The following is a 15,734-nucleotide window of genomic DNA, read 5'->3' on the forward strand; positions in this document are numbered from 1 at the left end:
TCCTTATATAGGATTTCTTCAAATGTTTAACCTTATTAACCAATCCTATCCATTCCTTTTTTGTTGGTACCTCTGGAGGCATCCATTTTCTAAATATCATCATCTTTGCTAACCCAATTATTTTAAGAATCACATTACCATACCCTTTTACGTTTATTCCTATCCCCAAAATTACACTTCTAGCTTCCAACGGTACAGTAACCTTAAAATCCACAACACTCCCATAATTCTTTAACTCTCCAGCATTCCCAGATTAAGTGCATTAAATCAGCTTCTTCTCTATTGCATTTGGGGCATACATTGTCCTTTCTTAAACCCATTTTCTCCAGGAGCTTTGGGGTATAATAAACCCTATAATTCAATTTCCAAAATGACACACAGTGATTCATATTAACTGATGCCGTTTTTGCTTTCCCATTTATGACTCTAGGAAAGCTTGCTAAGGGCCCATTCACACTAGCCATTTTTCGAGGGGAATTTCCCCGCTGAAAATCCCGTGCAGCAGTCTCCCATTGCTTTCAATAGGCTTCTGCTGCACCATTTATACTGCATTCTTTCAGTGGAATCCGCTTAGAAATGCATTGCCGAAAAATTCAGAGGTTCATTGGCACACTTTAGATGGGCCTGTACATGTGCTTTCTTGAGCAGGGGGACCTTGCAGGCACTGCAGGATTTCAGTTCTTCACAGCGTAGTGTTTTCTTGACGACTATGGTCATAACTGCCTTGAAATCATTGACAAGATCCTCCCATGTAGTTCTGGGCTGAGTCCTCACCATTCTCATGATCATTGAAACTCCACAGGGTAAGATTTTGCATGTAGCCTCTGACCGAGGGAGATGGACAGTAATTTGGGGTTTAATTCGTGAATAATTGATTGCTTTTGTGGACCGGTGACTTTTATACAGGTACCAAACTGAGATTACTCAGTCTTATGTTAGCTGTATCAAAGACACTTGGGAGACAGAAATCTTGCCAAATGATAGGGGATCAAATACTTATTTCACTCAGTAAAATGTAAAATGAATTCATAATATATTTGAAATACGTTTTTCTGTGTCTTACTGTTCAAATAAAGCGACCATTACAATTATAGACTGATCATTTCTTTGTCAGTGGGCAAACATACAAAATCAATATTTTATTCTTTTTTTTCTTCACTGTATATCGGTGAGTTCCCAGGTTAGTTGCAGCTATGAAATGCTGCAAAAACCAAGCTCACATGTGGTGTCTGTTGGGTGTACGAGTTTGCCAGCAAAGCTGCGATATAACCTATGTCCATATTGGCTGTTAATCAGATTTTACAGAAAAACAAACCCTATCAGGTGTCCATTCCATATATAACAACAATTGTGCTACATTCTCAAGATTTCACTTATTTACAGGATAAGTGATAACCAGCTTATAGGCAGAGGCCTTACTGTCAGAAACCCCTTTGATCACAAGAATGAAGGTCCTTTGTCCCCCCGCAGCATGCATGCTCAACCACTCCATTTCCTTTCTATGGGAGTTCTAAACATAGTGGAGTACAGCATTCAGCTATGTTCAAAAGTCCCGTAGACAGTGAATAGCATGGTGGACCACTCAAGTGGACAATGGGTTTTATGGTATATACATTAACAAAGGGCCAGGGTTCAGCCCTAGCTCTAGTATGCTGAGAGCTATATAACAGTTCTCAGCACCCTTAACCATTCTAAAATATTTACATGCTTTCCACCTCAGGCACCAGGATAACATTTAGTTCTCGGTGGCCGAAGGGGCACATGTTCTTTTAGGTCATCTAGTTTCCTTTGAACTAGTGCCCAGTACATTTTGATATAGATCACTTGTTATTTCCATGTTCTAGTACTTTTACACTGAAGTTAAATATAATGATTCAAAGTAAATGAGCTGTCTCAGCCAATGACAAGAAGCTACATGCCAGCATAGTCTTGTTACAGACTCATTGCTTTGCTTTACTTTAAAGGGGTATTCCAGGCCAACTGGCTCCGGAAAGTTAAACAGATTTGTAAATTACTTCTATTAAAAAATCTTAATCCTTCCAATAGTTATTAGCTTCTGATGTTGAGTTGTTGTTTTCTGTCGAACTGCTGTCTGATGCCTCTCGTCCCATCATGCACAGCTCCCGAGACGTGACATCATCATTGAGCAGTTAGACAGAAAACTTCAGAAGCTAATAACTATTGGAAGGATTAAGATTTTTTAATAGAAGTAATTTACAAATCTGTTTAACTTTCCGGAGCCAGTTGATGTATATAAAAAAGGTTTTGCCTGGAATACCCCTTTAACTGATGGAAAGAGAAAAGTAAGCAGGGAAAACAATATGTAGCTGAGCTCTTATCATCTCTCCGGGCACATCTATTAGTAATGTCAAGCTCTACCTACTATTGGCATGGCTAAGACAGAGAATCCACTGCTAGGTTTCATCAATTTGTCAGTGAAATCGACTTGTACTCTGTAAGCCCGTATATGGAAATGGTAAAAAGGGAGATTCCTCAATAGCTGATACTTTTTTAATGCATAATTAGGAAGAAAATTAGGTAAAGCAGCTCTCTGAGGTAGCTTTCCCTTCAAGTCACTGTTTCCAGGGCCCAGGGCACAACCTTTAGGCAAGATAGGCAGCCGCCTATGGCCTCCTCTTCATGGGGGTTCTGCTCCAGCCTGCGCAAGAAAGTTATTGTCAGCACACTGCCCCCATCCACCCCTCCCCATGGTGGACAGAAGAGCACAGCGCTGCCACTGCAGGCAGCGCCCCTCACTCAAGTCCTGTTTCCTGTTAGCGGTGCAAGAACCTCCTTCCCGCCCCTCTACTTTCAAACATATATATCATGTATCCACGCTTGTAGGGATTTCACCCTGGGGTTTACTCTGGGATTGTCCTTGGCACAGCCACAGGACACGTTTCTACTTCATTCAGCAGGCAAACAACAGTTCTTTATGCAAGTCTGACTCCTTGCCAGCTTTATTAGACAGGTTGCAGGATAAACAAAAATATAACACAGGAACAAACAAAATCCTAGGCCGTCAAGCCACTGACTACACAACCCAGTATGCCCTGACTATCAATTGGTAAGCTAGTCTCCACCAGCTTAAAACACAAGTTTCCTGCAACCTTTACTCACTGTTCACACATAGCTTTTGCAGCCTCTTGCTGTGTGTACTAAGACCCCTTATCTGTGCACTTCACGGTTGGGGGTCACTTACAGTACCTGGCTGTGTGATCCTCACAAGGACCACTGCCTGCCACAGCTACCTTGCTGTCTTCTGGGGAGAGCCCAGACTATAATGTTTCCGTTCCTTATATGCAGACTTTCCAAACTTATGCTGGCCTCATTAATTAGGCACCTGATGAGCGCAAAATGAGGTTTTGCCTAGGGTGGCAAAAATTCTCGCACCAGCCCTTACTGGTTCACACTACTTTGGAGCCTTAGAACATGACTGGGGATTTATGGCAAACCAAAAATCTCTCAAGAAGGAAAGATTACCCATCTGTAGGCAGCTGTTTTAGGATTATTGGGGGAGATTTATCAAAGCCTGGGCAGATATAACGTTTTCCAGTTGCCCATAGCAACCAGATTGCTTCTTTCATTTTTCAATGAAAGAAGCAAGCTGATTGGTTGTTATGGGCAACTGGGCAAGTTTCACTCTTCACAGGTTTTGATACATCTCCCCCATTGTCCCTCTTCAGTACAAAACAGCCTTCTTACCAGAATTGCCAGTAGAGCATTAAGGGGGTACTCTGCTGCTCCAGCATTCAGAACGTTTTGTTCCAAACGCTTAGAGCGGGTGGCGGGGTCGTTATGTCATGGCCACACCCATGACATCATGCCATGCCCCCTAAATGCAAGTCTATGGGAGGGGGCTTGTCAGACACCACGCCCTCTCCATAGCTTTGCATTGAGGGGGCATGGCATGACATCACAGGGGGGGTGGGGTGGTGGTGACCATGATGTCACAACCTTGCCACCCGCACCCAGCTTTCTAAACAAATGCCGGGTGCTGCACAGAGATCTTTTGGGTAGGGGATAAGATGTCTAAGGGTGGAGTACCCCTTTAATGTCCTTTAACTCTCTGCATACCTTTATAATGCTCTCCTCAATGAGAAACATTAACCCTTTGGCCTTGTTGATGTCAGCCTTTCTGCCATTTCATTCAGCTCTTTGCTGACCGCAGACTATCTGCCCTACAGGCAAATTTTTTACATTGGACAGAAAAAAATTTAAGATTTTAACTGCTATCTTGTTGAATGTGACCTGCATCTTTTTCTACTATATTGTTATGTTTGCAATTTGTTTTGTGGCAAAGAGTGCACCTCCAATTCAGCCCTTGTTATACCTCTGTGCTCCCTGGTTATACCAGTTGGTTTATTGGATGGCTGTTTTGAAATAGTGCCTGCCTAGACCTTTCTCCTATCCTCTGTGTGGACTGCTCTGTACTTACTATCTTTTCTTACCATGAATGTCTGATTTTGTTTATTTTATGCATTTATTTAGTTAATAGGGGGTTGTCTAATATGAAACATCCTCTTTCATGATAAGGACGCCATAGCCATCAGCTGACTGTCAAGGGTCCAGCCCTGTTTTGGTTTATGGGTAGTTATGCTTGAGAATGGGGAAGACTTTTAAAATATCACAGCGTGTCCTGGTTCAATATTCGAACAGCGTTTTTTTTCCATCACTTCACTATTTCGCGAATATTTAGAATATAGCATAATATATTCATTATGACGAATATTCCTTTTTTTTTGTTTGTTTTTTTCACAGTACACATCACTATGCTGTGTACTGTGCAAATAATTCCCTCCCTTCTTCCAGCTTTTGGTCCAAAGAAGGCGAATATGCAAATATGTGAAAATTCATGAATATCGGCACCTGCAGAGGACACTGATCCCTCCCTTCTTTAAGCTTGTGGGCCAATGAGAAGAATGCGAATACAGTTGTCATAGGTTAGCAACATCCCTAGTAACCAATAGGAAAGCAGTTAGATGAAGGATATAATTGCGCATGCACATTTCGCAAATTTCATTACGAATTTCGCATGTAAATAAGTGAACAAATGTGCGAAATTTGCGAATATAGCCTATATTGGACTACGCCGCTAATCACTAGTGTTGGTATTAAATATAACTCTATACATTTTTGATAGATATTTATCAAAAAAACATGTACATGATAAACATACATCTAGGTCTGTGGTCCCACCATAACACGAACTTGTGAAAAAAGGGATGTTGACATATATATAGGCACAGGCTCAAACGACTTCATAGTCAGCAAGTGACTAAGTTTAGGTCATTTTCCAAATGAACAGAAGTTTCAACATGGACTTAAAGTGCAGCACACTGTGATTTAAAGAGGTACTCCACCCCTATACATCTTATCCCCTTTCCAAAGGATAGGGGATAAGATGTCTGATCGCGGAGGTCCAGCTACTGGGAACCCCTACGATCTCTCCTACAGCACCCCGTGTCATCTTCGCTCCGTGCCTGATGACAGGCGATAAAGGGGCCAGAGGATTGTGACGTCACACACCGCCTCCTCAATGCAAGTCTATGAGAGGGGGCGTGATGGCTGTGAAGTTCGCTCCTTGCACAAGATGACAGGGGGTGCTGCTGGAGAGATTGTGGGATAAGATGCCTAGGGGCAAAGTACCCCTTTAAGGTCAGAGTTAAAACATGTATTTGTTTACAAAATGACCCAAATGTAGTCACTAGCTGACTACATTTGGCCCATTGAAGTGACTGGGGCCATTTTGACAGGATTCCATGTATACGAGGAATGCATCAACATAGGTGGCAGCAATATATAGATGCAGGATTGTTTATTTAAATATTTATATCTCTGACTGCTGGGACTTGTTTGTGGTAAAGTGATTGCAGATCGTGGTAGAAGAAGGACCATTGATTCACAGTAGATCTATTTGGAATACTGTATAAACTGGACGTACCAACTTGGATGCCCCGTCCTGTATATTCCAGTACAAGCTGGATCGGCTTTGTAGTTTCCTGCGTTTTGTACAATGGCTTAATTTTTGTCACAATTCCAAGCAGCAAAGCCTCGGGCACATAAACTCCACCCAGGGAGAGCAGCCCAGACAGCACCCAGTATGTAGACACAGGCAGAGCTATCTCTCACACTGAGCTGCCTTGTTTTGTATAACCACAGAGGCATGGGAAAGGTGTGGCGCAGGAACGCTGAAGAGATGCTACCTTTGTGCTCAGCAGGAGCTTATTTTAACTGCTTCAGTACTAGAACTTTGTAGGTATAGGCAATATAGGGAACCACCAAAGGTTCTGAGATCTATTGTTACAGCAGAAAGTTTGCAGAGATAAATATTTCTATATTTAAACCTATTATCCCTAAAATTCAGGAAGATGCGCTCATTTATGATTTTTGCATGACAAACATGCTCCCTGTGCAGAACATTAAAGGGGTACTCCGGCGCTTAGACATCATATCCCCTATCCAAAGGATAGGGGATAAGATGCCTGATCGTGGGGGTCCCGTCGCTGGGTACCCCCGTGATCTTGCACGCCGCCCCCTGTTAAAATCAGTCCGTCGGAGCGTGTTCGCTCCGGGTCTGATTACTGTCGATCACGGGGCCGGAGCATTGTGATGTCACGGCTCCGCCCCCTTGTGATGTCAAGCTCCGCCCCCTCAATGCAAGCCTATGGGAGGGGGCATGACAGCTGCCACGCCCCCTCCCATAGGCTTGCATTGAGGGGGCGGAGCGTGACTGCACACAGGGGCGGAGTCGTGTCATCACGGTCTCACATCACCGTGTTCGAGAGCCGAAGCCTCCAGCGTTTCGGAAGCCGCAACAGGTGGGTTCTGCAGCCGAGATCCCGGGGGTCCCCAGCGGCGGGACCACGGCGATCTGACATGTTATCCCCTATCCTTTGGATAGGGGATAAGATGTCTAAGGGCGGAGTACCCCTTTAATGTGAGAATGGGAAAATAGAAAACTCATACTATTTGACTCCATCAGCACATAAGACGCGACATAAAGCAAGAGCTGAATTGAAACATCTCCTTTTGCCACTCATTCCTGTTTGTGGACACTGGAGACTTCGACCCCTATGGACATCATTTTCATTCCAAGACTAAGTGGGAATACCCTATGACCTCACATACATATAACACATCTGACTGCCAAACACTCTTTCAGTAGACAGCTATTTTCCAACATGATAAAGCTTGCATGTTTATTTCAATAATGAAAGGAGACAAGACACTGCTAGATACCTTTGCCACTAAATTATCTCCTTACAGAAAGAAGGATCGGGCATGTTAAAATCCACTCCCAACATTTGTTGTTAGGAGACCCCTTCACATATTAGAGACTGTTCACATCACAATTGATGCTGTGGGTATAGATTATAATCAAAAAGGTATTATACTAATGTATGCCCATGGAATACCCTTAGGGTTTAAAGGGACAGAAGTATTCTGTTTTTGACTACATTTGATTTGTTTAATATCTTTAATTTGCAAGACACCATCATATTGCATAGTCTCCTGCACTTGTATAATATCAGGGAAAATGTGTTATTGTACACTAAAATCCTGTTGCATGTGTTATCAATTCCTCTTATTTTTAGTGTTATTTTAGTATTAAACATCTACACCCTACAACACTGATCAGCCATAACATTAGAATCCCTGAAAGTCAATGCAGATTAGCACTGACAATGGCACCTGCCACGGGATGGGATGTTCTGGGCAAGGGCAGAATTTAAACAGTCAGTTGTTGCAAATGATGTGTGTGAAGGAGAACTAAGCAAGCATAGAAGATTGGGTGAGTTTAACCTGTTATCACTTTCATGCTGCTTGAGCCATGATTCTGCAGAGTGGTCATGGTGGCTCCTTCCTATACTGCCGGCCTTGATTGAAAAATCTCTCCCTATGCATTAACAGGGAGAGAACTATCAATCAAGGCTGGAGAGGTGAGGAAAAGCCACCAGGGACCGTCCTGATGACTCGTGGTTCAGGCAGCATATATTTGATGACAGGTTCGCTTAAACAAAAGCAAAATTATGGTGGCTAGACAGGGTAAGAGCATCTTCAAACCGGCAAGTAGTTTTTGTTGTTCCCAGGGGTGACCACCTCCTCAACTGCATCTGAGTCCTCTCTGCTGCATCTTTCACTCATAGGCTGCAGACACTTCAGGTCTACAGCTATGCCGGACTGGGACCGAAAATAGGCTCTGCGATTTTAGACTAAGTAGCCCAATGAACGTGGCTATGTGACGGCAAAGCCACAAAGAGGAGAGATGCAGGGCAGATGGAATTACCCTAGGGGCGGATGGTATTAACCCCTTGTATTCGTGACGCCAGGCCGTGGTTTATCCTCAATACCACCTGAAGGTATACCGCTGGATGCTGGGTTAGGCACAGGGGCAATAATGACTCTGACGCCAAGTTATGGACAATGTTAGCTTTACTGAGGTTAGACAGGTGGAAAAGTCTATACAGTTCAGCCAGGCCCACAGAGGTGACCAGTGACTCAGAGACCTTAAGGGCTTGCTGGGACTTGTAGTAGATATGGTCAATTTAATGCAGGCCAGGTTGACTTGACAAATGGTGACTGTGACTGGCTTGACTGGACTGATGACAATACTGAGACTGTGGCTTACTCGTAGCTCCTTGTGGCTACAGACTGGACTTGAGGCCTCCTATAACTCTGGACACTCTAGAACTCGACATGACCTCAGAAAAGACTTGTAAGGAAAAGAGAGAGAACTAGCTCCACCCAGGGCTTATGTGGGGAGACTAGCAGGGAGCCCATAGGTCACCCCTGGGATCTCCTGGTCACTGGTACCTCCTGGGTAACAATCATATGACAAGTCACATGGTAAACAGTCTTAAAGTGACAACACTTTCTGAACACATTACGTGGTATAATACATTAGAAACATATTTACATGGGGAGACAGATGTCAGGGTGCCTAGGGGCCACTGTAAGGAGGCTGCCTGACAGGGCAGCAAGGGTACGGGGTAACACCTCCCGTACTGGGTCACTATATATATATATATATATATATATATATATATGGAAATATTATCACAATACATATTACTGTCATACTGTTATTGATCAAATCCTGAATGCTGAGACCAAAATTACCAATAATACCAGTATACATCATCTTCTCTAGTCATTCACTTTCCTTTTTCTTCTCCATCCAGCCCAGACCATGAAGAAGATTTATTTCAGCCACAACTCATTTCCTCTCCAGAGATCCTGCTGGACAAATATTTTAGGCTCTGCACTTTTCCAGCACCTATAGCACTCCAAACAGTAATAATAACCCCTTAGTGTCCCACACAGTATAGTGGGTAGATAAGTGGGTTGGGGGAACAGTAGGGAGATTCCCCTCATTAGGTAGTTAGGTCACTCCAGTAGGTAGACTGTCCCTTCATGTTGTTTCCCACATTACACAGGTAATGGTAGGTACCACCTGCAGATGGATGCCCCTTGTAGATAGCTACTCCCTTAGGCAATAGCAGACTCCTTTAAGTACCCCTGTACAAAATAGCCCCCTATATATACTTGCAGTCCTCTGTATATAGTTGCAGCCCTCCATATATAGTATAGTGGTAGAAGTCCCCTCAATATATAGTAGTAGCAAACCCCCCGGATATATTGTAGTAGTGGCCCCCACTGTATATAGTACCAGCTGCCCCCGTTAGTTAGTTCTAGTAACTGCAGCCCCTCTAGGTAGTTGTAGTGGCTCCCTGCTTCTTATCCTCGGAAAATTACACTGCGGTCAGCGTATCGCCGGCCGCAGAAAAGTGCCATCTCGGCCACTGATAGGCTGAGCGCATTGTCATTTAAGAAGCCGGCCAGAGCTCCTTACATGACAGTGCACTTAGCCTATCACTGACCATACGCTGACCACAGTGGGATGTTCCGAGGATAAGAAGCAGGGAGCCGAGCAGCGCCTGAGGAACAGGACTCTGAGACAAGCGCAACAGAGGAACGTAGGAAGGTGAGTTAAAGTTTTTTTTTTTTAGTTTTTGCAGCCCGGGCACAGGGAGAGTTAAAAGTTTTTTGCCGCGTTTTGCCTTTAAAGGGGCCTTTAGATGGCCTTTAGATGGCCCCCTTTAGATGTAGCAGCAGTATTATTAAGAATAAAAAAAAAATTTAAAAAATACCTGGCTCCTGAGGGGGTGAGGAGGTTTCAGAATAAAGTAATACCTTCTCAGAGAATAATGATGAGGGGTATATCTACGAATATAAAACATTAAATGCAGCAGCACATTCAAAGGCGAGGTATGCAGACAAACGCTTAGGGCTCAGTCCAAGAAAAAATCCCTGAGTAGATACAGAACAAATGTCTACTGCAGTTTTCCAAATAAAGTTGAAATGAAGGATGTGTGTAAAGCAGGAAAGAATAGCAGCCATTGAAGTTTGGGTGAGTTATAGGGAAATTGTCAACACTTTCATGCTGCCTGAACCATGAGTCATTGGGGTGGTCCCCGTGGCTCCTTCCTACCCTGCTGGCCTTTATTAAAAAAATATTTATGCATAAACAAGGAGAGATTTAGAGATCCCAGGAGTGTCTCTAGTGCCTCCTTAACTGCATCTACGTATGCTCCCTGCTCCACCTTTCACTTCAGGCCTGAAGCCTGTGAGCTGCCAGGACGCAATCCTCACTCTGCCTTGGCATCAATGCAAATGTCTTCCTGGGCATATCATCCCTGAAGCTTACAGGCTGCTGGCCTGAAGAAAGACATTGGCCCTGGTTTACTATTGTAAACCCAACATGATTTGTCAAGTCATGCGCCAGATTCTGAAGTTACACAGAATTTGCGCCAGAATTGAAAAAAAAAAACAAAAACCTGAACAACTCTCCATTTTACTTAGAAAACCCATTGCTGTTGGGGAAAGAGGGCGTGACCACTGGAAAACCCAACATATTTACTAAGGTTTCCACAGAAAATTTTATGGATTTGAGCTGAGGAAAACCCTACAGATCAGAGCATGTGTAAAAAAAGGAAAATGTAGGAAACAGTGGAAAATGTAGGGAAACCTTAGTAAATACCGTGGAAAAAAAAATGTGGGGAATTAAAACTCACAAAGAAAACTACACAACACTCTTAATAAATCAGGGCCATTGACCTAAAGATATTGACCTAAAGTCCACATTCCCCAGATTTCAATCCCATTGAGTATCTGTGACATATGCACTAAAACAAATCAGACCTGTGGAGGCTCTATCTCGCAGCATACAATGGATTTAAAGATCTGCCGCAAATGTTATGTGCCAGATACCACAGGATATCTTCAGAAATTCTGTGAGGTTTGGGCAGTTGTTTGGGCAGCACAAGGGTGACTACACAATATTAGTGGTCTTCATGTTATAGCTCACCATTGTATTTAATAAAAATTGTTTGCATGGCTTTTGCATTTGGTAAAACAATAGAGACTATTTTCTGTAATGTTACTAGGGTTAAATTTTAATTAAAATCTTATTTTTAGATTGCTATATTATTTCTCTTCCGACATTCTAAAATTAAAGGGGTCATCCAGGAAAAACTTTTTTTTTATATATATCAACTGGGTCCAGAAAGTTAAACAGATTTGTAAATTACTTCTATTAAAAAAAATCTTAATCCTTTCAGTACTAATGAGCTGCTGAAGTTGAGTTGTTCTTTTCTGTCTAAGTGCTCTCTGATGGCGCCTGTCTCTGGAACTGTCCAGAGTAGAAGCAAATCCGCATAGCAAACCTCTTCTACTCTGTGCAGTTCCCAAGACAAGCAGAGATGTCAGCAGAGAGCACTGTTGCCAGATAGAAAAGAACAACTCAACTTCAGCAGCTGATAATTATTGGAAGCATTAAGATTTTTTAATAGAAGTAATTTACAAATCTGTTTAACTTTCTTGAGCCAGATGATATAAAAAAATATTTTTTTCCTAGAATACCCCTTTAAATCTGTCCTTTGAAGCATTTTTCGAAATATTGTATGGGTTGTTTTGCTCTGATTGAGTCCTGTAAAAAGCATAAGTTAAATAATAAACTAGTGAAAATAAATGTTAAAGCGAGAAACTAGTAGAAATTGACAGATAAATTGTTTATGGTTTTTCTTTGAATTTTTCTTTTCTGCCATTGAGCATGCCCGTAGGTACATGTCTCATGAATGGTTCTCCAAATATTGCACATGACAATGACCAAAAAAGTCCGTCAGTAATTAAACTTCTCTACAGACATCTCTCTTCAGTCATCATCTGTCATATTAATTTGCGGCACAAAAGGTTCTTACCTTGTTATATCAATTTAAATGGTAACATGCACATAGAAATACAATAGCAATAATTATTATTATTAAAGAGTAGACAAGCATCATAGACATATCTACCAAACTGTATTTGCCAGTAAGGATAGGCAGTCATTTGCATTACAATTATTGTTATTGATAGGCAGAGACTGGAAATGAATTATATATTTTCTTTGAAATTATTTAAATGTATTCATAGAATATAAACTTTGGCGCTTTATTGTTTTTGCATATTAATAAACTTCCTTGAGAACCATCTGAGATTGAGTTGATAATTTTAATTGATCTCAGAGCTGACAATCACGTTGACCTATAGCATACACTGGACCATAACCAATGATACGGTAAATGCCCTAAAACACTTTGGATATGAGCATGGTGTTAATTTGCCTGACCTTAACACTGCTCTTGATCTTACTCATACTTATGAATCTTATGTCAGTGCTAGCTACAGCATTTTTTTTAATTATTATTATTTTTTTAGGGTGGGGGGGGGAGGGAGGGGGTTTAAAAAGTACTATTAAAGTTCATTCAGTGTGGTGTTCATGTAGTTTGTGCATTTTTTTTTTTTTTTTTTTATAAACCAAAACTGGAACTCGATCTAAAACAATGTAGTGGTAGTGTGTAGAATTATCCAGTAGATTAGTGAATTAAAGCATACGTCTAAAGTTATGAGCCTGCACGATCTTCAGCTCTGGCCTGCATAGATACAGTTGTGGTGTCGGATGGGGTAATGTGTGTATTAACATCTTCATGACGCCAGAGCGTAGTTGACCTATACACCACCCGAGGTAGACCAGCTTCTCCTGTGCCAGGCATGGGGCAAATAATCACTCCGACGCAAGGATATGGTTAACTGGTATGCTTTACTGAGGTAGACAAGGTGTTATAGTCCATACAGCTCAGATAGGCACTAAGGAGATACAGTGTGAACTTAGGGAAGCTTATCGGCTTGCTGGGACCTGTAGTTGCAATTGTATAGACTGATGCAGCCACTCTTGAATTTAGTAATTGACAGACTTGACTACTTGGACTGGACTAGACTTCAGCAGAATTCCCCACTATGTTTAGGTCCTACTGTTGGCTTTGACTTTTACCGACAGTGCAGGGGTTAACTTGAAGTAGATGCATGGTTGCTGTACCAGGCCTCAGGCCTCCTTCAGGAACACTCCACAGACTCCTCAGACCATTCTTCACTGTACCTCAGCTACAAAAGCACTAAGAGATAGAGCTCAAGAGAGTGAGCTGAATCCTGACCTCACTACATAAGGTGGACAGTTTAAAGAGATCCCATTGTCCACCATGTATACTCCCCTTGACAACAAAGGCTCCTTAGCAACATAGATTTAAGGTAACAGTACATATTAAACACAACATATTAACTCTTATATACCAAGTGCATTCTGTAGTGCAATAAAGAGTTCTAGGAAGAGGGGACCCATGACAGACATCGAGCAGGATCTGCCGGCCAGAATGAGCAGAAGTACAGAGGAGTACATGACTCTGTACTGGGTCACCACACAGGTAATACTGGCTGGTAAAGTTCTTGTGCTCAGAACTTAACTCAGTGTGGTATGGTGGTTGCCTTGGACTGTCCCACCCAGCATGGCCCAAGTCTTCCCATACTGGGGATGAAGACTGCACAGGCTAACAATTCGGAGTTACACTTGAAATATCAATATACTGTAGGATAAAGAGAGATACCCTACCCAGAATAAGGATATGAAAGGGAAACTGTCATCACTGTCACCGAGGCAGTCTGTGGTGGCTTCTCCCTGCCAGGGCCAGATTAAGGCAGCCTGGAAGACGGAGCACTTCATTATGATGCCCCCCCCCGACAGTTCCCCCACATTAGGTGCAGTACAGTTCCCCCACATTAGGTGCAGTATAGTTCCCCACATTAGGTGCAGTACAGTTCCCCACATTAGGTGCAGTATAGCTCCCCCACATTAGGTGCAGTATAGTTCCCCACATTAGGTACAGTATAGCTCCCCCACATTAGGTGCAGTATAGCCCCCCCACATTAGGTGCAGTATAGTTCCCCCACACTAGGTGCAGTATAGTTCCCCCACACTAGGTGCAGTACAGTTGCCCCACACTAGGTGCAGTACAGTTGCCCCACACTAGGTGCAATATAGTTCTCCCCACATTAGGTGCAATATAGTTTCCCCCACATTAGGTGCAGTATAGTTCCCCCCACATTAGGTGCAGTATAGTTCCCCCACATTAGGTGCAGTATTGTTCCCCCACATTAGGTGCAGTACAGTTCCCCTACAGACATACAGTCTTCAGCCATATAGTGTATGGCAGGAGGCTGTATGCCTGTTTACTGCCCCACTTCAGTGTTCCGACCACTGCTCCACCAGTCTGGGGACCGGGGTCACGATCTACTGCTATGGCCAATAGGCTATAGCAGTAGGTCCCGGGACTGTAGGAGCAAAGGTTTTTAAAGTTAACGCAGGGGCCGCCGCAGAGAGGTAATCGCCAGGACATCCTTGTGTCCTGAAAAGATTTTTCAGCACACAGGGATGTCTGGAATGTGACGGGGGCCCCCTGCGGGCCTGGGGCAGGTGCTCCATGACCGCCAATGATGATCCGGCTCTGCTCCCTGCCCCACCAATGTTAATCATGTTTACATACTTTTTTATCCCAGGACTTGACCCCTGGAGAGATCTATCAATCAAGGCCATTGGAGAGGGGCCCCACACAGCCACATTAGTTCAAGTTCACCCCCACCCTCTAACCTTAAAGGAAAACTGTCATATGTTTTGTCCCGCATCTGTGGATAGTGCGGGAGACGCTGAACATTTTGAGTTCTACCTTGCCCAGATCCGCTGGCCGTTCGTCCGTTATAGCTGGTTTTCTGTATATTCAAATTAGCTGCTAACTGACATGGGCGGGGTTACTGCCTTCAACTGGCACTGTGAAGTAACCACCGCCCGGCCCGCAGCACCGCCCGGCTAATGAATATTCATACGTTGTCTTACACTCTCCGTCTCATCTCGAGCGAGTCCACGACGATACTGCGCATGCGCGGGATTTCCTACTATACCCGGAAGCAGTCTTCAGCGTTGCTTTGTACATTTTGTATTAACTCATAATATGGTGACAAATTTCCTGTTATAGATACACATTGTACCTTCATGTGCCTTTTACTTCTACAAACATTTTTCTCAATGGATTCTAAGTGAATGCCATGCTCAAATACACTTTTGTCTTACAAGTCTCAATGGTTCTGTAACACACTGTGGACACTGTGGACACTGTACAAGGTCTGTACAGTGCCATGCACATGAACCAAAATGCTAAAAAGTATACTTAGCATTATTACTTGCAGATATTTTACAAGCTTCCTGCTTCATTGGTAGTACCTAGACACATCTCTGAGTGGAAAGAGACCTTCTGCCATAGCCATGACTGGAAGGATTTTAGATACGTACTCAGGGTATGGCCAAA

At 43.1% G+C, this 15,734-nt stretch overlaps 1 long non-coding RNA gene across 1 annotated transcript in view; it reads right to left on the reverse strand.

Annotated features, from left to right (window-relative positions):
* The window catches only part of LOC130355318 (uncharacterized), a 49,707-nt gene extending 34,480 nt beyond the window's left edge, over positions 1 to 15,227 (reverse strand). The window contains exon 1 of the long non-coding RNA XR_008888476.1: positions 15,099 to 15,227. This is a non-coding gene — a long non-coding RNA (uncharacterized LOC130355318). The remainder of the gene's footprint in view (positions 1 to 15,098) is intronic.
* Positions 15,228 to 15,734: the final 507 nt, after the last annotated feature.

This window comes from Hyla sarda, chromosome 2, assembly GCF_029499605.1.
Source record: "Hyla sarda isolate aHylSar1 chromosome 2, aHylSar1.hap1, whole genome shotgun sequence".
Classification (NCBI taxonomy): Eukaryota; Metazoa; Chordata; class Amphibia; order Anura; family Hylidae; genus Hyla; species Hyla sarda.